Source organism: Heterodontus francisci, chromosome 13 (assembly GCF_036365525.1).
Source record: "Heterodontus francisci isolate sHetFra1 chromosome 13, sHetFra1.hap1, whole genome shotgun sequence".
NCBI lineage: Eukaryota > Metazoa > Chordata > Chondrichthyes > Heterodontiformes > Heterodontidae > Heterodontus > Heterodontus francisci.
In genome coordinates, this window is record NC_090383.1 from 3471355 (window position 1) to 3493623 (window position 22269).

At 45.8% G+C, this 22269-nt stretch overlaps 1 protein-coding gene across 2 annotated transcripts in view; it reads right to left on the reverse strand.

The window, feature by feature from the left end:
• Positions 1-22269, reverse strand: part of spred2a (sprouty related EVH1 domain containing 2a) — a 146872-nt gene that overhangs the window by 119068 nt on the left and 5535 nt on the right. The gene's annotated exons all lie outside the window — the stretch shown is intronic.

Genomic DNA, 22269 nt, shown 5'->3' on the forward strand with positions numbered 1-22269 from the left:
CTTTGATGGGCTTTCTTATAATCACCTCCACATAAACTTTGCAGTCCATATAGATTAATTGGTTGTGTGTGTACGTGTGTGCGTGTGGGTGGGGTATTGAGAGGGAGAGGAAAGTAAGTTACAAGATTAAAATGAAACTTGACAATGATTTTTGCACGGTTTCTAATGCCATGTAAAAACAGAATCACCCAGAAATGTATTACCAAGATGATTCTGTGTAAATGCACTTGTGAAATCACATAAAAATGCTCCGTCATATCTCATTAAATACATTGTGAGGGGCCCCAAGCTACATTTCCTGACAGACCACAACCCACGATGCATCAAAAAAAAATTTAACTCATTAAGGATACAGCTTTAGAAAATGACGAGACTCAAGTGATGCTTCACATTAACCCCAAATAAGCAATCATTAACAAGGAACGACTATTTTGTGAACTACTTTTAAAGACACCTGTCAAAGGCCAGGGAAAACGAAAATAGAGGATGGACAGATTAAACTGCCAGAACCTTGGAGTGCTTTTATAAAGCAGCTTTACAAAAGAGCTTCAAAAATACACTTGCAAACACATGTGCACAAATGAACGTGGAATATAGGGACTGAGCCCTTATAAATAAGCAATTTCACAAAATTTTGACCGGAAATGGCTCTAATTTTCTAATCAGTTCTTACTCATGACTTATTTAGATGATGTAATTAACCAGAACATACATCTTTAAAATAAACATTTAGAAATATTTCAAGATTAAAAATTCCTTCATTGTTATGCATAATTAAAATGCTTTACTGTTTCTAATCAGTCTCTTCCTAGGCTGAACAGCCCTCAATTTCCAGATGCATTTTGAATTCCTCATATGCTTCTAAGTAAATATGGAAAAGCAACTTACTTCATCAAGCAATAGTGCTCTGACTGACTGTTTTCATATTTCTCTAATTGAACAGAAAATACTCAGTCACAGAAACTCCTTCAGTTTTCAAGACTTCAGTTAATGTTTTGTCAGGACAAGGATCCTTAACAGAAACCAACAATAAACCCTCTTACATTCGTTTATTTGCTTTGTCAATTGATCTCCTGTAGAAATATACATTTATAATTCCTTTGTGGGATTAACTGGAGATAGGAAAGTTAAGTCATCGCGGTCCTAAACCCCTGCAAGGGAATGGAAGTTGGACGATGTCCCGTAAACTCTTCTCTGAGGCCCAATAAGCAGCAGCGGTGGGATAGAATAAGAGACCAACTGTCCTGGTTAAAGGGTACGGTAACATTCAGAAGCAACTGAGATTATGTTTATTGGAGGAAAGAAAATGAGAAAGAAAGGTTTTATAGAATCCTAGAATAGTACAGCACAGAATAGTACGGCACAGTGGCGCAGTGGTTAGCACCGCAGCCTCACAGCTCCAGCGACCCAGGTTCAGTTCTGGGTACTGCCTGTGCGGAGCTTGCCAGTTCTCCCTGTGACCGTGTGGGTTTCCGCCGGGTGCTCCGGTTTCCTCCCACCTCCAAAGACTTGCAGGTTGATAGGTAAATTGGCCATTATAAATTGCCCCTAGTGTGTGTAGGCGGTAGGAGAATGGTGGGGATGTGGTAGGGAATATGGGGTTAATGCAAGATTAGTATAAATGGGTGGTTGTTGGTCAGCACAGACTGGGTGGGCCGAAGGGCCTGTTTCAGTGCTATATCAATAAATAATTTTTTTTTTTAAAAGCCGTCCATTTGGTCCATTGAGTCTCTGCTGGCTTTTCGAAGAACAATCCAGTTACTCTCGCTCCCCCTGCTCTTTCCCCTTATCCCTGCTATTTTGTTTTACAAATCCAGACTATAGGCAACATTACAAAAAGATTACTATTCAATTTTATTTAAAGAATATAGTTAGCACCCATTTTCCCCTCAGGCTCCCGAGGTCGCACGCTAAGTTGTAAGGTTGAATATTCGGTGTGCTACATCAAATAACTTAGAGAAAAACAAAGATGGCTGGAAATTATTTAAAATATTAATTCCGTTGACACACTTTCTGACCAATATATTTACCAACATCTTCACACTGTGCAGTCGTTAACAAACCTAAACTATGAAATCATTTATAAATGTAACCGAACATTTACAACAATATGCATTTTCATACCTCATTAGAAACCATAATTGAAATACAATATCATTGCATGCATGAGAAAGATTCAATATAATGGAGAAAATCACAAGTTAAATTTCTAGCTGTGTAGAATTAATTTTTCATTCCATGACCCCAGCCTTTTGCCTACTACACTCTTCCAGTAAAACTCAGCACACCACCACCTTCTAGGACAATTAGGGATGGGCAATAAATGTTGGCCTAGCCAGCGACGCCCACATCCCTTAAACAAATAAAAATAAAACTCAACGCAAGCTTAAGGAACAGCACTGAATCTTTCTACTAGACATAGGGCAGGCCTCTGGCCTCAATATTGATCTTGATGCTTCACTACAGTTCCCAGATGTCTTCTCTGGCTGGAAGTGCTTGCAATGTGGGATAGATGTTCAAGCATTTCTAGGCACTGGGATAGAGGGGCTGGAAGTAGCAGGTTGATGCTTGAGGGGACTACTCTGCTGAAACATGATGCTGGCGAGGAAATCTGCACCTTGGCATTAACCAGCTTTCTTCTTCTACCAGTTTCTGGGTCATTTTGCAAGATTTTCATGCCTCCCTTTTCTCCTACCCACCCCACAACCATTTAACTACTCACACAATATGTATTGCACACCATTTGGTCTTTTATTGCTTTGATTTTTTCCAGCCATGCCTCTCATTACCTCAAGCTAATATCACTTGTCCACAGCCATCTCCTCCTTACCACTTTTACAGGTGTGTGGGCACCTGTGTCTTTCTTCTCTCTTATCCCTGTGTTTGGTTCATTTGGAATATCTTCCAGTTCTGATTAAAGGTTACCAACCTGAACCATGAACTCTATTTCTCCCTCCACAGATGCTACTGCTGAATGTTTTCCAGCATTTTCTGTTTTTACTCCAGATTTCCAGCTTCTGCAGTATTTTGCTTTTTGCTCTATATTTCAGTCTCATTAGATTTCAGTTTACAGCGTGTATATATTTCTCTTAGTAACTTAAAATCAGACAGCTTGCAATTTAATGATACTTTAGTTGGTCACATCAGCATCTCCATCCTCACCAGAAGCTAATAGCTGCCACCTGAAAAATGCCATTAGCAAAGAATTAGAATTTGCAGAGCCAACATGATTCAAAGTAGGACATGTCTGCAAAGTCAGAGTTTGTATGACATTATGTCTGTGTCTCAAAATAGACAGTTTAAAGAAAGAGCTTTCTTAAAAGGGATTTGACCTTGCTATGAAATCAGGCAAAAATCTTATCTTAGCTCTGTGACTCAGTAGTGCAAAAGATTGTTTCAATTTATTTATTCATCCTTATTAATATAAATCAATGTGGCAGCCAAGCAGTTACAATATGAAAATAGAACCTGCGACTAAATTTTTATTATTAATCCAACTTATGTACGCTGTCTTTCATGTATAAAGCACATATGTATTTGCTAAGAGGGAATGTGTCTCCATGTAGAACTGGAGAAGTAACAGTGACCAAAATCAGTTATCAGAGAATGAGTTGACTGCTATCAGTTGTAAGGAGCAAATGCAGTGAAACTCACATTGAAGTCTGAGCTTTAAAAGCCTGGTTTACAATAGCATATCTCTGTCACTCAAACACACAGAGTGCACCAAACCAACAAAAGATCATCAGTGCACTGTGTTTCCAGCAGTAAAGTTGGGCAACTCCTTTACAGCCTGATAAGACAAGGCGGTTCCGGCCTTCCAAGATAAGAACTAACATGACAAACTCAATTTCCTCCAAAGAAAGCCATGTGCTACCCTGTGTAGTATAATCACTTAGTAGAGGCTATTGGCAAGTTGATTTCTAGGGATGGATGGGGAAAAGATAAGAAACCTTACACTTTGATCCTGGTCAGTGTTCGGTATTAGTTAAAGGCATCAGACAAACTGAGTTAGAGTCATAGAATCGTACAGCATAGAAACAGGCCCTTCAGCCCACCGTGTCCATGCCGACCATAATGCCTATCTATACTAATCCCACCTGCCTGCATTAATTCCATATCCCTCTATGCCTTGCTCATTCAAGTACCTGTCCAGATGCCTCTTAAATGTTGCTACTGTTCCTGCCACCACCACCTCCTCAGGCAGCTCATTCCAGATACCCACTACTCTTTGTGAAAAATTTACCCCTTTGATCCCCTTTAAACCTCCTCCCTCTCACCTTAAATCCATACCCTCTAGTTTTAGTCACCCCTACCATGGGAAACAGACTCTGGCTATCTACGCCTCTCATAACTTTATATACCTCTATCATGTCCCCTCTCAGCCTCCTTCGCTCCAGGGAAAACAGACCCAGCCTATCCAATCTCTCTTTATAACTCAGGTCCTCCAAACCAGGCAACATCCTTGGTGGAACTAGCATCTGATGGGAGAAAACTGAATGGCCAGAACATACAACTGTTATTGCAACACTCGAGCTACCAGTTTCAAGCTCCTCCAGTGCAGTTCCCCTGGTGACATTGTCTCACTCACTGCTTTAAGAAAACACTTGCATAAACACAACAGAAATAGAAAAGAGGATGTTGCGATTAATCATGACTCTTAAAAAGGGAATTTATGGTGAAACAGTTCAAACTAATCAACATTAGATAGTAAACATTGTGCCAAATGAAAGAATGAAGATGATTTCCCAGCGGTATGTGATTAATTGACAGGCCTATTTTAAGGCATGACTCTGCCTCACAACTATTTATGCTGGTACAGAAAGGGAACATCACTGATACACCAAAGCACAATTTGGAAACTCAGAAAATTAATAAACAGGTCAATACCACAGTAGGATCACTCACTCCTTCACTTGCCCCATTGTGACTCAATACACTTTATTATTCTTGCTCCAATTTATTTCTATTTATGCAGAATCCTGACCATGTTCAACTTTATTTCAATTGTTATTTCGCAGCCTTGTTCCAATGGCAGCCTTTTAAAATTGTAATAGCTCATGATTTTTCTTTCTTGAAGTCTAGCATGCAGAATAATAAATTCTTAAAGCTATGATTGCAACCCTTCCCCCCACAAAAAATCTGTTCTCTATTAAATCACAGGTTGAACATATAATGGAGTGGGAACTTCAGTTTCAGAACACTGGAAAAATAAATCTGTGTATTTACTATTTAAACTTCAGTACATTTGAAATAAAGGGGACAATCTTGTTAGAATTCTGGAAGTTTGTCATCAGTAACTGTGCTTGAGAATTGCTCACCTTGAATGACTGGGCAAAATGAAGGAGATTTGTATCAAGCTCCTGCCATCTAGCACATAGGATGATTACAGCACAAAAGGTGGCCATTTGGCCCATCGTATCTCTGCAAGAACATCCAGCTAGTCCCACTCCCCTGCCCTTTCCCCGTAGCCCAGCAAATTTTTTCCCAAGTATTTATTCCTTTTGAAAGCTGCAATTGAATCTGCCTCCACCATCCTTCCAACATTCCAGGTCACAACCGCTTGATGTGTTAAAAAGCTAGTCTTTATGTTGTCTTTGGTTCTTAGGCCAATCACCTTAAATCGCTGTCTCCTGGTTCTTGACCCTTCCACCAATGGGAACAGTTTCTCCCCATCTACTCTGTCTAGACCCCTCATGATTTTGAACACCTCTATCAAATTTCCTCAATCTTCTCTTCTCTAGGAAAACAGCCCCAGCTTCTCCAATTTATCCTCTTAACTGAAGTCTCTCATCCCTGGAATTCCTTTCTGCACCCCTTCTAAAAAGCCTTCACATCCTTCCAAAAGTGTAGTACCCAGAATTGGACACAATACTCCAGTTGTGGCTGAAACAGTGTTTTTTAAAGGCTCATCATAACTTCCTTGCTTTTGTGCTCTATGCCCATATTTATAAAGCCCAGGATCCTGTATGCCTTTTTCACAACCTGCCCCGTCACCTTCAACAATTTGTGCACATATACCCCAGGTCTCTGTTCCTGCACCCCCATGAATTTATGTTGCCTCTCCTCATTCTTCCAAAGTTGCAGGGAAGGTAAGCTCAGCATGTACAAGCTTGCAATTTAACACAATCCAATGCATGAGCTGAATGAAGCTAAGTAAACATAGAAAGTCTAGCGTATTAGTACAGTGCTGGTTTAAGCAGCGGCACTACATTCATCATGCAAATCAATTATGGCAATCCTACACATCAAAGCTTAAAAAAAACAATGAAAATTAATACAACTAGATCAGTGGGAAACACTTACACTGCTACTTCTGTGTATCTTTTCCTACATTATAACAGTGACTACACTTCAAAGTACTTCACTGGTTGCAAAGCACTTTGAGGTGCCCAGTGGTTGTGAAAGATGCTGTATAAAAAGCAAGTCCTTCTTTTGGTAATGTGATGGAAGAAATGTGCATGTTATCTGTTAATCAAAAGTCAATGCCTGCATCAAGGAGGTAATTCAATAGCTTTCTGGTACATTTATTCATTGCTGTATAAACACTGTTCAGTATGGGTTATTCAGAAGCAAACCTAGTACAACCTCCATGACAGAGGCTAGCAAACAAGAACTTCCGTTTTGAGTCCTTCAGTTGTGAACTGAATACATTCACTCTGGGACATCATACTAAATACTGCAAAATCTACCTTTTGAAATTGACAGCAGTTCCCCTACTTTTGTTCAACACCTCACTTCCTAGAGTGATGAGAGGACTTGGGCTGTAAATATACACCATAGAGACATGCATGTCCATATTTCCCTCAGACTAGAAATCACATAAGCCCCACGCTTTTTGCCCCCTCCTCTCGATGTTCTCACACTTGCAAGGACTCAATTTAATGGGATACCAACAGCTCTTCAACAATCTCATACCCAAGTTGCTATTCCTCACGTGCAAGCCTGGACTCCGAGTGCCATCAGGCCGTTTAACCAACATACAGTGGAGCCCAACGCGATCCTCATCAGGCATCAATATTTGCAAACTTTCCAGCAGGAGTCTTCCGATACTAAAGCAGCATTGGGAAAACTTTACCAATGCTCCTTTTCAGGAGCACTGTGGCCTGTTGCTATCTCAACTGAGATCGTGGAATTATAGAATGATACAATACAGGAGGCCGCCATTTGGCCCATTGCACCTGTGCTGGCTCTTTGAAAGAGCTACCCAATTAACCCCACTCGCCTGCTCTTTCCACCATAGTCCTGCAAGTTTTCTCCCTTCAAGTATTTATCCAATTCCCTTGTGACGATTATTGAATCTGCTTCCACCACCCTTTCAGGCAGCGCATTCCAGATCACAACAACTTACTGTGTAAAAAAAAACTCTTGCCTCAAACACAAACAGAAAATGCTGGAAATACTCAGGTCAGGCAGCATCTCCGGATAGAAAAGCAGCGTTAATGTTCCAGGACGCTGATCTTTCATCAGAAATGAAAGGTCACGCTGTCTGACTCGAGTTTTTCCAGCATTTTCGGTTTGTGTTTCAGATTTCCAACATCTGTAGTATTTGCTTTTGTGTCATCTTGCCTCTGGTTCTTTTGCCAATTATCTTAAATCTTCTGTCGCTGCATATGGACATGGCTAACAAACAGAACTGCAAACTACACCTAGTGCTTTCTGCGCTGTAGAGAACAGTACTACACTGCACTGTGTAGTTACCCACTTAAAAAGTTAAAACAAGTGCAAGTTTCAAGGTAAGATTAACAACTCAAGAACAATTTGTTTGATTTGCCAAATGACATTCTATCTTTTTAAAGTAATGAAAATTTGGCCATCCTCGGTGAATCTTGGCGCATGCAATAAATGCTGCAATTTACAAGTGTTAAATGGATTGCTGGGCACTGGCTAGGTTTATTGCTGCGACTCACTTGAAGAATGCACAGCCTCAACAGTTACATTTGTCACTACATCCTCCACATTCCCCCACTACTGCCTACAGACATAATGTGAAGCACATGTGCAGATTACACCCATGAACTGCTAACCTGTCAACAAAGCAGAAATGTTCCACCCGGCCACATCAACACATTAAGCAATGGGTCTTCACTATATGCAGAGTTTTATAGCAAGCTGAATTTTCTTTCAGAATTCATGTTTTTGTGTGCTCTACAAACACACAAACGTGAACTGATGACATATTGTATGAACTACGGACACATTCATTCACATGTTAAGCAAAAAACCCTCAGATAGAGCAGCTTTGGTGAAGACTACATTGTGATTTTAGATGGAACAGGAATTCCATCTGTCTCAAGATTTGCCGCCACCTCATTGTGGATGGAACTTACCATTAAAACTAAGAAAAATGACAAAATTGAAAACATTGTTTTAAGAACCTAGTTCTACAACCTTCCGAGATCGCTGCACTCATCCAAATCTCGCCTCTTGTACATCTCTGATTTCCTTGGCCCCTCCATTAACAAGCATGCCTTCAGCAGTCTAGACTTTGAACTCTGGAATCTCGCTGCTTCCCCCTGCCCTAAACATCTCCACCTCTCTCTTTTTAAGCCGTTCCTTAAAACTTACCTCTTTGACAAGCTTTTGCTCACCTATCCCACTATCTCTATGCGCCTCAATGTCGAAGTTTGTTTGATAAACGCTCCTGTTAAGTGTCTTGGGACGTTTACTAGATTAAATACTCAAGTGTTAACCCATACCATACATTGCTTCCATAGCACACATTTCATTATAAAATTCTAATGCCTAGACAGTTTCCAGCTGTCAGTGGTGCCTCAGTGGGTAGCACTCTCATCCCTGAGTCAGAAAATTCTGGGTTCAAGTCCCACTCCAGGACTTGAGCACAAAAATCTAGGCTGAAACTCCAGTGCAGTACTGACGGAGTGCTGCACTGTCAGAGGTGCTGCGTTTTGGATGAGATGTTAAACTGAGGCCCTATCTGCCCTCACAGGTGGATGTAAAAGATCTGATGACACTATTTTGAAGAGCAGTTGATCTACTCCAGTGTCCTGGCCAATATTTATCCTGTAATCAACATCACAAAAAGAGATTATCTGGTCATTATCACACTACTGTTTGTGAGCTTGCTGTATGCAAATTGGCTGCCACGTTTCCGCCATTACAACAGCGACTACACTTCAAAAGCACTTCATTGGCTGTAAAGCGCTCTGGGATATCCAGTGGTTGTGAAAGGCACTATATAAATGCATGTCGCTTTTCTCTTCCATAGTGAAATGTAGTTGTTCATGTGTATGTACAGGATCTCCATCACCCCCAGAAAGGATGTCTTAAATACAATGAGAACCAGAGGATTTGTTTGCTACAGTTGAGCCCTTCCATTTCATCACCCCATACATTAAAAGGAAATCCACAAAATTCTTCATCCCCTCAGGAAACCTAGCAACAAATCATGATTGTGTCCTGGCCATGGGAAGTTCAGGGAGATGCAGACAGTGGAGAACTTAAAGACAGGCCAATGTAAACAAAAGAAACAATACCCATAAAAACAACCATGCAAGCATATACCTCGACAACACTGCCACTACAATGCAATTATTTAGGAACTGCTACTTAATTCCCTTTAAGCAGAGCAGTAATGACTATATTTTCCACCTAGAGCACCCAAGGCCATTTGATTCACTCCTGGACAACATTCTATATTTACTTTCTTTTATCTCAATATCTTTAAACTTGCCAGCATACCCGAGCTAAGTTTCAAAAGGGCAAATCCTGGGAACCTCCCAGTACTATATGACTTTGTGTATTATAGCCATATTAACATTGGCATGTTTATAATTAGGTAAAGCTGCTTGTGCAAATAAAACAACCTAGGACATTGGTCACCCAAAAGCACAGTGGAAAGCAACATGGTGGTGTTCGTCCTTTGCAGCTCTTGTGCAATTAACATTAGACGTTTATACTTCCACAGAATAGCAGTTCAGATTGCAGCAAGGCAAGTGATCAGTTTAAAATAATCTAAATGGTTTAGCACCAAGTGCTCAATTCCAATGGAAATGGTTAAACCTGGTTAGTAAATATGAACGCAGAGAAGCAAAAATGTACAGATATGGGAAGTGGTCTAGAGTTATATAAAAAAATGATCTTGGTTTTTATTTGTGTGGCAGAAAATGGTTTGTCCTGGTTTGTGTTTACAAAGTTGACCTGGTAAAGACAAATTTCTGCATCAAGATTTTTAAAAATGTGGAATGAGAAACACGCAACCCTATTATGGATTTCCCGTTCATTTAATCTCCTAAAAAGGTGATTCTGCAGAAATGCTTCACGATTCCCATGGAACGCACACAAAATTCCCAACATTCATCCATTCCCACATTTAGTCCTGGTTTCGGCTCACCAGGCAGTATTCCCACTCTCCTCCCCAGCCATAACTGTTGTGCCTCAGACTCTTCGATTTACTGGAACGAGTTTAAAATCTAGATGTCAAGAGTCAACGTGACGAAGGTTGAAGCAAATTGTAAGTTTAATGTCTGAGGAAAACACACGACAGATTGAAGGTCACAAAATAAAATGTGAGAAAATATCTCTATGAAAGGAGAGGAAGGTGGACAGGTGACAGGATTTGTGTTTTTAGCATTCTTAAGGGATCGGATAGTGCCGATCACGACAAGCTGTTCTACCTTGTCCAGACTTGGAGAACTAGAGGACACGGCCTGTATTTGAAGGGGGAAATACAAAAATAATCTGTGCAAACATTGCTGTGACTGAGTGATCAATCTGTGGAAGAGGCTCCCTACGGAGATGCTGGAAGCAGTTGCTGTTGATGACTCATTCAAATCCAAATTACATCATTTCTTTCAGAAAATATTTTGGGATACAGTAGCTGATTAACGTGAAACCTGATGTATGGCGAGTCTAACATGCTCAGGAGGAACAGGTGACTTTGGACCTATGATTCCCAAAGCTCTCCAGCACTGGGGGGTTTTCTTACCTCATGCCTGGGTCTGTTGTAGACTCTTTGATATTGATTGATCGCTGTGATTAGTCAATAACTCCATTATCATTGGATCATGAGACCAACAGGGTGGAGGTGGTGAACCTGGGACCCTTTACTGTCTAGAAATTCCCAAGCTTCTGTAATCTAACTGTATTTACCATGATCAATTCCTCAAAACACAGGTAATTATGACAACTGTAAAAAGGCAGTTTTCCTGAAAAATATTCATGGAATTCAACAATATTAAATAAGGGTAGACAAATCATGTGAAAAAGCTATAGCCCTAAGAGACTTTGCTTCAAACAAGTTTCACAAAAGTTATGATGCAAGTGTAATCCATTACACAGTTGTAGATAGAAAATCTCTGGGGTTTTCCTCCAGGCATTCCAAGGCATGTATCAGGAAAATGTAAATATGTAACCTCGAAGAACTGTGATGTAGCCAATGCAATACCGAACCAAAAAACATTCAAAATGTAATCCACCATCTGACACAGCAGGTGTCTATTGTATCACAGCATTTACTTATATATACTTTTGTTTTTACTTAATAGTTAGAGAAACGCTTCTCCAAAGTCTGAAACCGCTACTGGAATCTGACCAGGGAAAGGCTGAAGATTCAGGATATGATTTTAACGTGACCACTGTTAAATTGACACACCCCAGCAATCACAACATCTTTTTTAGATAACATTAGCTTAAACATTTACAAAAATGACGAAACATTTGGTTATGGAAGCTTACAGTCCAGGAACAATGGGCCACAGGGCCCCTTTCTGTGCTACAAGAACTTGGGCTCTTTGGTAGATCTATCTAATTAGTCCCACTCCTCTGCTCTTTCTCCTTAGCCCTCAAAATATTTTCTTTTCAAGTATATATCCAATTCCCCTTTGAAAGTGACTATCAAGTTATGTTTTTTGTTGACAGAGGACTCTTCCCCAAATGCCTCTCCTTTACGCTGTCAAACTGCTGCATTGATAAGCATGCTGTAGGACTTGGAAAAATAAATTAGCATGTCACTAGAGTAAATGTTACTCTTGCAGTAGCCCACATTTTGCTTTAATGTACAGTGATCTAGTTTGAAGAAAAGCATTTTTTAATCAATGACAACAGCGGAACACAAGCAATAGGAGCAGCAGTCGACCATTTGGCCCATCGAGCCTGCTCCGCATTCAAAACGATCATGGCTGATCTTGGGTTTCAATTCCACTTTCCTGCCCACTCCCCATATCCCTTGATTCCCTGCGAGACCAAAAATCTTTCTATCCCAGCCTTAAATGTATTCAGTGATGGAGCATCCACAACCCTCTGGGGTAGAGAATTCCAAAGACTCAACTCTTTGAGTGAAGTAATTTCTCCTCATCTCAATCCTGAATGATCGGCCCCTTATCCTGAAACTGTGCCCATGTGTTTTAGATTCCCCGCCCTAAACAATCGGGGAAACAATCTCTCAGTGTCTACCCTATCCAGCTCCTTTAGAATCGTAGATGTATCAATGAGATCACCTCTCATTCTTCTAAACTCCAAGAATATCGGCCCAATTTACTCAGCCTCTCATCATAGGACAACCCCCTCATCCCAGGAACCAATCTCATGAACCTTCGCTGCACTGCCTCCAATGCAAGTATATCATTTCTTAAATGTGGAGACCAAAACTGTACACAGTATTCCAGATATGGTCTCACCAAAATCCTGTATAATTGCAGAAATACTTCCTTATTTCTGTACTCCAATCCCCTTGCAATAAAGGCCAACATGCCATTTGCCTTTCTAATTGCTTGCTGTACCTGCATGTTAACTTTCTGCATTCCTTGTATAAGCACACCCAAGTCTCTTTGAATATCAACAAGTTTCACACCTTTTAAAAAATATTCTGCTTTTCTATTCTTACAACCACAGTGCATAATTTCACACTTCTCTACATTATACTCCATCTGCCATCTTGTTGCCCACTCACTTAACCCGTCTATATCTCTTTGCAGCCTCCCTGTGTCCTCCCCATAGCTTACCTTTCCATCTACCTTTGTATCATCAGCAAACTTAGATACATTACTCTCTGTCTCTTCATCTAAGTCATTGATATAGATTGTAAATAGCTGAGGCCCCAGCACTGATCCTTGCGGCACTCCACTATTCACTGCCTGTCAACTTGAAAATGCCCCGTTTATGCCCACTCGTTGCTTCCTGTCTGTTAACCAATCATCTATCCATGCTAATATATTACCACCACTCCACGAGCCCTTTTGTGTGACACCTTATTGAATGCCTTTTGGAAGCCCAGGTATACTATATCGACTGGTTCCCCTTTATCTACCCTACTAGTTACATTCTCAAAAAACTCTAATAAATTTAACAGTATTTCCCTTTAATAAAACTATGTTGATTTGTTCTAATCATATCGTGCTTTTCTAAGTGCATTGTTAAGACTTCCTTAATAATAGATTCCAGCATTTTCCCAATGACTGATGTTCAGCTAACTGGCCTGTAGTTCACTGTTTTCACTCTCCCTCCTTTCTTGAAAAGCAGTGTAACATTTGTCAACTTCCAATCTGATGGGACCATTCCCGAATCTAAGGAATTTTGGAAAATCATAGCTAGTGCATCCACTATCTCTGCAGCTCTTTTTCAGAACCCTAGGATGTAGGCCATCAGGTCCTGGAGTTTTGTTTCTCCAATACTTTTCTTCTGCTGATATGAATTTCCTTAATTTCATCACTCTTTTTAGCTCCTAGATTACTGTCTATTTCTGGTATGGAACTTGTACTGTGAAGATAGACACAAAATATTTGTTCAATGCCTCTACCATTTCCTCATTCCCCATGCTAATTTTCAATGGATCAATGACAAATGTAAGCTGATTTATCCATGTGGAGCTGCTGTTGAAGATAGGGTACAGAATCTGGCTTAAACTCAGTACCATTGGTCATTTACTGTTTCAGGTAAAAAAAATAGAGCAAGCTAAGTTTGTACACTTTAGAAAAAAAAAAGTTAATATGAATTTCAAACTTCCCACTGTAAAGGATTATGTGCATCACAAACCCTACTAACACAGAGTTTAATAAACTATAGAACAGGAAATACAAACATTCACAACAGGCCTTCACTCTTGAGAAAATATAGTATCTTTCCTCCTTTCAAGAAAGGTGAGCTGAATTTTGAAAACCAAGAAATTTCAGAATATTCAATTCAAACAATGTGAAACAAATGGAATATTAAATTATGGATAAGATCAAAGTTGCAGCATAATGGGGAACCAAAGTGCTGGAACTGAGTAGCGGGATGCTAGCTTGGCCAAGCATCCAATGTCCCATGCAGTGAATTTTCAAATTAACTGTGTCATGGGGAAGACATCAAATAGAGGCCAGGCAATTCCCAACAGATAGCAAAAACATCAAACAGGGAATTACTGAGGATCTAACAAGGTTGTTGCAATTGTTTATATCCTGGAGAAAGCCAGCTGCTTACCCTGTAGGGTATAGAGTGGTTTGCTGTGACTTAAATAAGGAATAGAGGAAAAATATTTTAAAAATTAACCAACAACAAAAAAGCACTTTGACTCGCTCCCGAGTGCCACTAATTTTGGCACATCTGTTACCCTGGCTTATCTCAACATAGAACAGCCAGAAAACGGGTAGAGAGAGCCACTGCAACATTGGCTAAGGAAAGAAACTGACCTTTGAATTAGTTTTCAACCAGAGACAGTTTAAGTGAAACAGTAACTCAATCACTCAATCTGCACAGATGCCTGCTTCATCTGCTGAGAATTTCTAGCATGCTCAGTTGTTATTACTAATTTTAAGTGGATTGCACCTCCAAAAACAGAGTGGAGAGGGGTAGGTTTTTTTTTAAATGACAAATAAAAATTGGCAGAGATTAAATTTAGGTAAGAAAAAGCAATGTTATTTGATTTTAAAAAAATATAAACAGCTTTGTGAGCAAATTTTCCTTTATGCACTTTTTATTCCCTTTGTCTTTGGCTGCTGGGCTTAACCCCTAAACTAAGAGTAAACATGCAGCCTACTTCTACACTATGACTCACACCTTCCTGTAGTCAGCTGCCAGAGACAGCAGGGACTTCTAGTCAATTTCCCCTCAGGCTGCTGGAGAAGCTAATGCCTCCACTCAGTGTGACTCAAACCTGCATGTGAGCATTAAATGCTGCCCCAATTGATCCATTTTCAATGTAAAAATTTTAAACATGCATTTGATTACAATAGTAAAGCCACACATGACATCAGCAGCATTACAGTATTAGGTGATCATTAGCTGTATAAAAATACAATTTTAAAAATATCAATAACTCCCTTGGTATCTTTGCCCTCGATATAAACTATTGACAATTACACAACACTAGCTGGGCATACATTATTGGGATTTAGTCTCATGTCATTTTACTCAAGGAACTGCTAAATACGCAATGTGCTTGAACTGCTGCATTTTAGCATCAAGCAGATGTAAATGTAGACAACATGGCAACTAGCAAACAGAAATTGAAATATTACAGCATTAACATTCACAAATTTATCAAAACCAATTCATATTAGTGGCCCTTTACAGGCTGTATTTAAAAACAATACAAATCCCTTGCAATGGGTTGTACGCATACAAAATTACTACAACTCTGCATTTTCACTGATAAATGGTATGCTAATACTATGCATTTTACCAGTTATTTAGGCTGCAATATTATCTGAAAGTTAACATCTGCAAAATCAAAGCAGTTAATGAACACACTGTGGGAACTGCAAAACCAGAATTTCCTAAAATATATGAAATAGGAATAAAATCTTCAGCCAAGATAAAAAGCCTAGTTCTACTTTTACTGAAAATAATTCAATTTATTTTTTTTTTAATCTAAAACTGAAGTCTCAATGATGTTTGGGAGAATATTACCATGTGTTATGAATTGAAAAACCCTGTTTGGAATATTGGTAGCAGTGAGCATCTGAATCTTGTAATTGTCTCATTTTCCAGAAAGATAAAAATGAATGTTTTTGAATTTAATCCTGCTGCTCTAATTTCAAGCTTCAGCAGTTGGGAATGGCTTAGATGTAAATAGATGATCAATTTTGTCTTCTGCCACTTCCCCATTTCACAATTTTATCAGGGGAACCACAGCATTAACTTTTTAAAAAGTCAGTTTGCACTATTTAAAAAAAACACATTTGACAACATATTGCAGGGAGCAATTAGGTAGAGCCAAACCAGTACTTAATATCTAACTGATCTGTGTTAAGACGGTAACAATTATTTTAACCTAAAACTCTGGCCTCCACAGTGTCAAAACCTTGCCCTCGGTTGAATTTTGAGGTGACATATGCATCCGTCACAGTGTGAATCAGTACTAAAACTTCAATTTCCCTTGGCTCTGAGTCATATACTGACTTTATGCCAAACAGAGTTCCTGAATCAGTCACACCACCAGAATGATGTCTTCTGCAGAAGAGATTGGACATCCTATGACAAAGACAATATGCAGGGCCCAGTTTACATTTTTTGTTTACAAGATGCACAAGTGGATCATCTATTTGCATATTGATACACCCAGCTACAACACAACTGGGTCTGTTCAAAGGCGGAACTACTGCACTGTACAAGACTCTATACAATTAATATTTATTCCTGAAATTTAACTTCACTGCATTTCCAATACCACAATGAGCAGAGTTAGAAAGACTCGCTATTCAAGAAAAAACACCGTTGTGGATGTGCTCTGCATTCACGCTTCAGCTGCACGGGTAGCATGGCCTAAAGATGCAGCTCTTCCCACATCTCTCTTCCACCCCCACCAAAAAAAAAAATCACTAATTTGTGTTGCATGAAAAGTTTGAAGAATAAAACAGGTTTCTTCACTTCCTCAATATGAATAAAAAGGAGTACTGTAATTTTGCTGCTCAGATCAATATTTCTGGTGCAAAATGTAAATTAAAAATTAAATTATGGCAAGATTATTTTTTTCCTGAAAATAAATCCATGCTCAGGGGAAACGTTGCTCGAAAAACATTACATGTTTAAAACACGCTGCAACATATACTAACAAAAAAAAAATGAAGTGGAACATTCACACGTTAAAATGACGACAAAAACTTGCGTTAAAAATAAACTAGAGTCCAGTACAATTCTGCTTCACCCGCCAGTCCTTACAATGAGAAAGAAACTGACTCCCGAGCAGACAGAGATACACTTGTTATTTACTAACTGATGCGGATCTTTCTCTCTTTAATGGGACGCTCCGATCCCTATTGGTTAAAGTTGCAAATGGGTCAGGTAGTCATGAATGGGGCTGAAGGTTACTGTATTTATGAATGGCCGATCATGTGACAATGAGAGGTTGTTTTATCAAACAGTCAGAACAGGGTGTGTGCGAGACACTGTCTGCAGCAGCTGGGCTGCAGCTCATTCACTCACACAGCTCACTGCAACACAGCAAACCACAGCAAAAACACTGCAACATTCACAACACAATGTGCAACAAGATAGGTCCTGAGGAATATTTTTAAAAATAATAAAGCCAAGATTAAACAAAGGATTAAACACGATCCTCAGATTAACACCTAAACTGTCAGAGGCAGGTTCCGAGCGCAGGCGGCAGCAGCAGACACTGGCTGTGTTTTCTGAATGAAAATCCAGAATGCAAATAGGCGAGATTGGAAAAGAAATGAAGGATAACAGACTGGAGGGGAGGGGGAAGGAGGGGGGGGGAGGGGAAGGAGGGGGGGAGGGGAAGGAGGGGGGGTGAGGGGAAGGGGGGGGAGGGAGGGAGGGGGGGGAGGGGAAGGAGGGGGGGAGGGGAAGGAGGGGGGGAGGGGAAGGAGGGGGGGGAGGTACCCTCTCACCACCCCTCCCTTCCACACCACACTCCCCTCCCTCACCTCAACACCCCCCCTCCTCTCCTCTGTCCCTCCACACATCCCCCTCCCCCTAACCCCCCACACAGACACCTCTCCTGCACTCTCTCCCCCTCCTAACCCTCTCCCTCCGCTCTCCCATTCTCCCCTTCCTTCCCCCTCCTATCCCTCTCCCTCCCGCTCTGCTTTCACCCTCTCACCTCCTTTCTCTCCCCTTCCTCCCTCTCTCTCAGCCTCCTCCCTCTCCCCTCCTCTCCTCTAACCCTCCCCCTCCTCTCCATCCCTCTCCCTCTCCCCCTCCCATCCATCCCCCTCCCCTCCCCATCATCTCCATCCCTCTCCCCCTCACCTCCCCTCCATCCCTCTCCCCCTCCCCCACCCCTCCATCCCTCTCCCCCTCCCCACCATCCCTCTCCCCCCACCCCACCATCCCTCACCCCCACCCCACCCCTCCACCCCACCCCCCCTCCCCCACCCCACCCCACCATCCCTCTCCCCCCACCCCCACACCCTCCCCTCCATCCCTCACCCCCACCCCCACCCCTCCCCTCCATCCCACTCCCCCCACCCCCTCCCCCTCCCCTCCACCCCCACCCCCCACCCCCACCCCACCCATCCCTCTCCCCCTCCCCCTCCCCTCATCTCCATCCCTCTCCCCACCCCACCCTCATCTCCATCCCTCACCCCCTCCCCATCCCTCATCTCCATCCCCTCCCCCACCCCATCCCTCATCCCCATCCCCCACCCCTCATCTCCATCCCTCACCCCACCCCTCATCCCACCCTCACCCCCTCCCCCATCCCATCCCTCACCCCCCCCCCTCACCCACCCACTCCCCCTCCCCTCACTCCATCCCTCCCCCCTCCCCTCATCTCCATCCCTCTCCCCCTCCCCTCATCCCATCCCTCTCCCCCACCCCACATCTCCATCCCTCTCCCCCTCCCCTCATCTCCATCCCTCTCCCCCTCCCCTCATCTCCATCCCTCTCCCCCTCCCCTCATCTCCATCCCTCCCCCCTCCCCTCATCCCACCCTCTCCCCCTCCCCTCACCCATCCCTCACCCCTCCCCACACTCCACCCACTCCCCACCCCTCACTCCACCCTCTCCCCCTCCCCTCATCTCCACCCTCACCCCCACCCCTCATCTCCATCCCTCTCCCCCTCCCCCACACCCACCCACTCCCCCACCCCACATCACCATCCCTCACCCCCACCCCTCATCTCCATCCCTCTCCCCCTCCCCTCATCTCCATCCCACTCCCCCACCCCTCACACCATCCCTCACCCCCACCCCTCATCTCCATCCCTCTCCCCCTCCCCACATCTCCATCCCACTCCCCCTCCCCTCATCTCCATCCCTCTCCCCCTCCCCTCATCTCCACCCTCTCCCCCTCCCCACATCTCCATCCCTCACCCCCTCCCCTCATCTCCATCCCTCTCCCCCTCCCCTCATCTCCACCCTCACCCCCTCCCCACATCTCCACCCTCTCCCCCTCCCCACATCTCCACCCTCACCCCTCCCCACCATCTCCATCCCTCCCCCACCCCACACTCCACCCTCTCCCCCTCCCCTCATCTCCATCCCTCACCCCACCCCTCATCTCCAACCCTCTCCCCCTCCCCTCATCACCACCCTCACCCCCTCCCCTCATCTCCATCCCACTCCCCCTCCCCTCACTCCACCCTCTCCCCTCACCCATCTCCATCCCTCTCCCCCTCAACTCCATCTCCATCCCTCTCCCCCTCCCCACATCTCCACTCCATCCCTCTCCCCCTCCCCCACCCCTCATCACCAACTCCATCCCTCCCCCACCCCTCACTCCACTCCATCCCTCACCCCACCCCTCACCCACACCAACCCACTCCCCCCACCCTCAACTCCACTCCATCCCTCTCCCCCTCACCTCCCCCCACCCACCCACTCCCCCACCACCTCCCCACCACCCACTCCCCCTCACCTCCCCTCCATCCCTCTCCCCCTCACCTCCCCACCATCCCTCACCCCCTCACCTCCCTCCATCCCCACCCCCTCACCTCCCCTCCAACCCTCTCCCACCCACCACCCTCCATCCCTCCCCCTCACCTCCCCTCCATCCCTCACCCCTCACCTCCCCTCCACCCCACCCCCACCACCTCCCACCATCCCTCTCCCCCTCACCACCCCTCCACCCACTCCCCCCACCTCCCCACCACCCACACCCCCCACCCCATCCCACACACCCATCCCACACCCCCTCCCCCACCCCACACCCATCCCCACCCCCCCCCATCCCTCTCCCCCTCCCCACCCTCACCCCCTCCCCATCTCCATCCCTCTCCCCCTCCCCTCCCCCCCTCCCCATCCCTCACCCCACCCCTCCATCTCCATCCCTCTCCCCATCTCCATCCCTCCCCCTCTCCATCCCTCTCCCCCACCCCTCCCATCTCCACCCACCCCCTCCATCCCTCCCCCACCCCACCCCACTCCATCCCTCCTCCCCCTCCCCCTCCCCACTCCATCCCTCACCCCCTCCCCATCCCCCTCCCCACTCCATCCCTCCCCCACCCCATCCCCCACCCCATCTCCACCCTCTCCCCCTCCCCTCCCCATCCCTCTCCCCCTCCCCCTCCCCATCTCCATCCCTCACCCCCTCCCCCTCCCCCTCCACCCTCTCCATCCCTATCCCTCCCCCCACCCCCTCCCCCTCCCCATCTCCATCCCTATCCCTCCCCATCTCCATCCCTCCCCCTCCCCATCTCCATCCCCACTCCCACCCCATCCCATCCCACACCCCCACCCCATCTCCATCCCTCCCCCCTCCCCATCCCCTCCCCCTCCCCCACCCCTCCCCACCCATCCCACTCCCCCCACCCCCTCCCCATCCCATCCCTCACCCCTCCCCCTCCCCATCTCCATCCCACTCCCCCCCCCCTCCCCATCTCCATCCCTCTCCCCCTCCCCTCCCCATCTCCATCCCTCACCCCCTCCTCCCCATCTCCATCCTCTCCCCTCCCCTCCCCATCTCCATCTCCATCCCTCTCCCCCTCCCCTCCCCATCTCCATCCCTCTCCCCCTCCCCTCCCCATCTCCATCCCTCTCCCCCACCCCTCCCCATCTCCATCCCTCTCCCCCTCCCCTCCCCATCTCCATCCCTCTCCCCCTCCCCTCCCCATCTCCATCCCTCTCCCCCTCCCCTCCCCATCTCCATCCCTCTCCCCCTCCCCTCCCACCTCCATCCTCTCCCCCTCCCCTCCCCACCTCCATCCCTCTCCCCCTCCCCTCCCCATCTCCATCCCTCTCCCCCTCCCCTCCCCATCTCCATCCCTCTCCCCCTCCCCTCCCCATCCCTCTCCCCCTCCCCTCCCCATCTCCATCCCACTCCCCCTCCCCTCCCCATCTCCATCCCTCTCCCCCTCCCCTCCCCATCTCCATCCCTCTCCCCCTCCCCTCCCATCTCCATCCCTCCCCCCTCCCCTCCCATCTCCATCCCTCTCCCCCTCCCCTCCCCATCTCCATCCCTCTCCCCCCCCCTCCCCATCTCCACCCTCTCCCCCCCCCCTCCCCCTCCCCTCCCAATCTCCATCCCTCTCCCCCTCCCCTCCCCATCTCCATCCCTCTCCCCATCCCCTCCCCATCTCCATCCCTCTCCCCCTCCCCCTCCCCATCTCCATCCCTCTCCCCCTCCCCATCTCCATCCCTCTCCCCCTCCCCCATCCCTCTCCCCCTCCCCCATCCCTCTCCCCCTCCCCCATCCCTCTCCCCCTCCCCTCCCCATCTCCATCCCAGTCCCCCTCCCCCTCCCCCCCTCCTCCCCATCTCCATCCCTCTCCCCCTCCCCATCTCCATCCCTCTCCCCCTCCCCATCTCCATCCCTCTCCCCCTCCCCCTCCCCTCCCTCTCCCCCTCCCCTCCCCATCTCCATCCCTCTCCCCCTCCACTCCCCATCTCCATCCCTCTCCCCCTCCCTCTCCCCCTCCCCATCTCCATCCCTCTCCCCCTCCCCTCCCCATCTCCATCCCTCTCCCTCTCCCCCTCCCCCTCCCCTCCCCATCTCCATCCCTCTCCCTCTCCCCCTCCCCTCCCCATTTCCATCCCTCTCCCCCTCCCCTCCCCATCTCCATCCCTCTCCCCCTCCCCTCCCCATCTCCATCCCTCTCCCCATCCCTCTCCCCCTCCCCATCTCCATCCCTCTCCCCCTCCCCTCCCCATCTCCATCCCTCTCCCCCTCCCCTCCCCATCTCCATCCCTCTCCCCCTCCCCTCCCCATCTCCATCCCTCTCCCCCTCCCCTCCCCATCTCCATCCCTCTCCCCCTCCCCTCCCCATCTCCATCCCTCTCCCCCTCCCCTCCCCATCTCCATCCCTCTCCCCCTCCCCATCTCCATCCCCTCCCCTCTCCCTCCCCCCATCTCCCTCCCTCTCCCCATCTCCCTCCCTCTCCCCATCTCCCTCCCTCTCCCCATCCCCCTCCCCATCCCCATCCCCCTCCCCT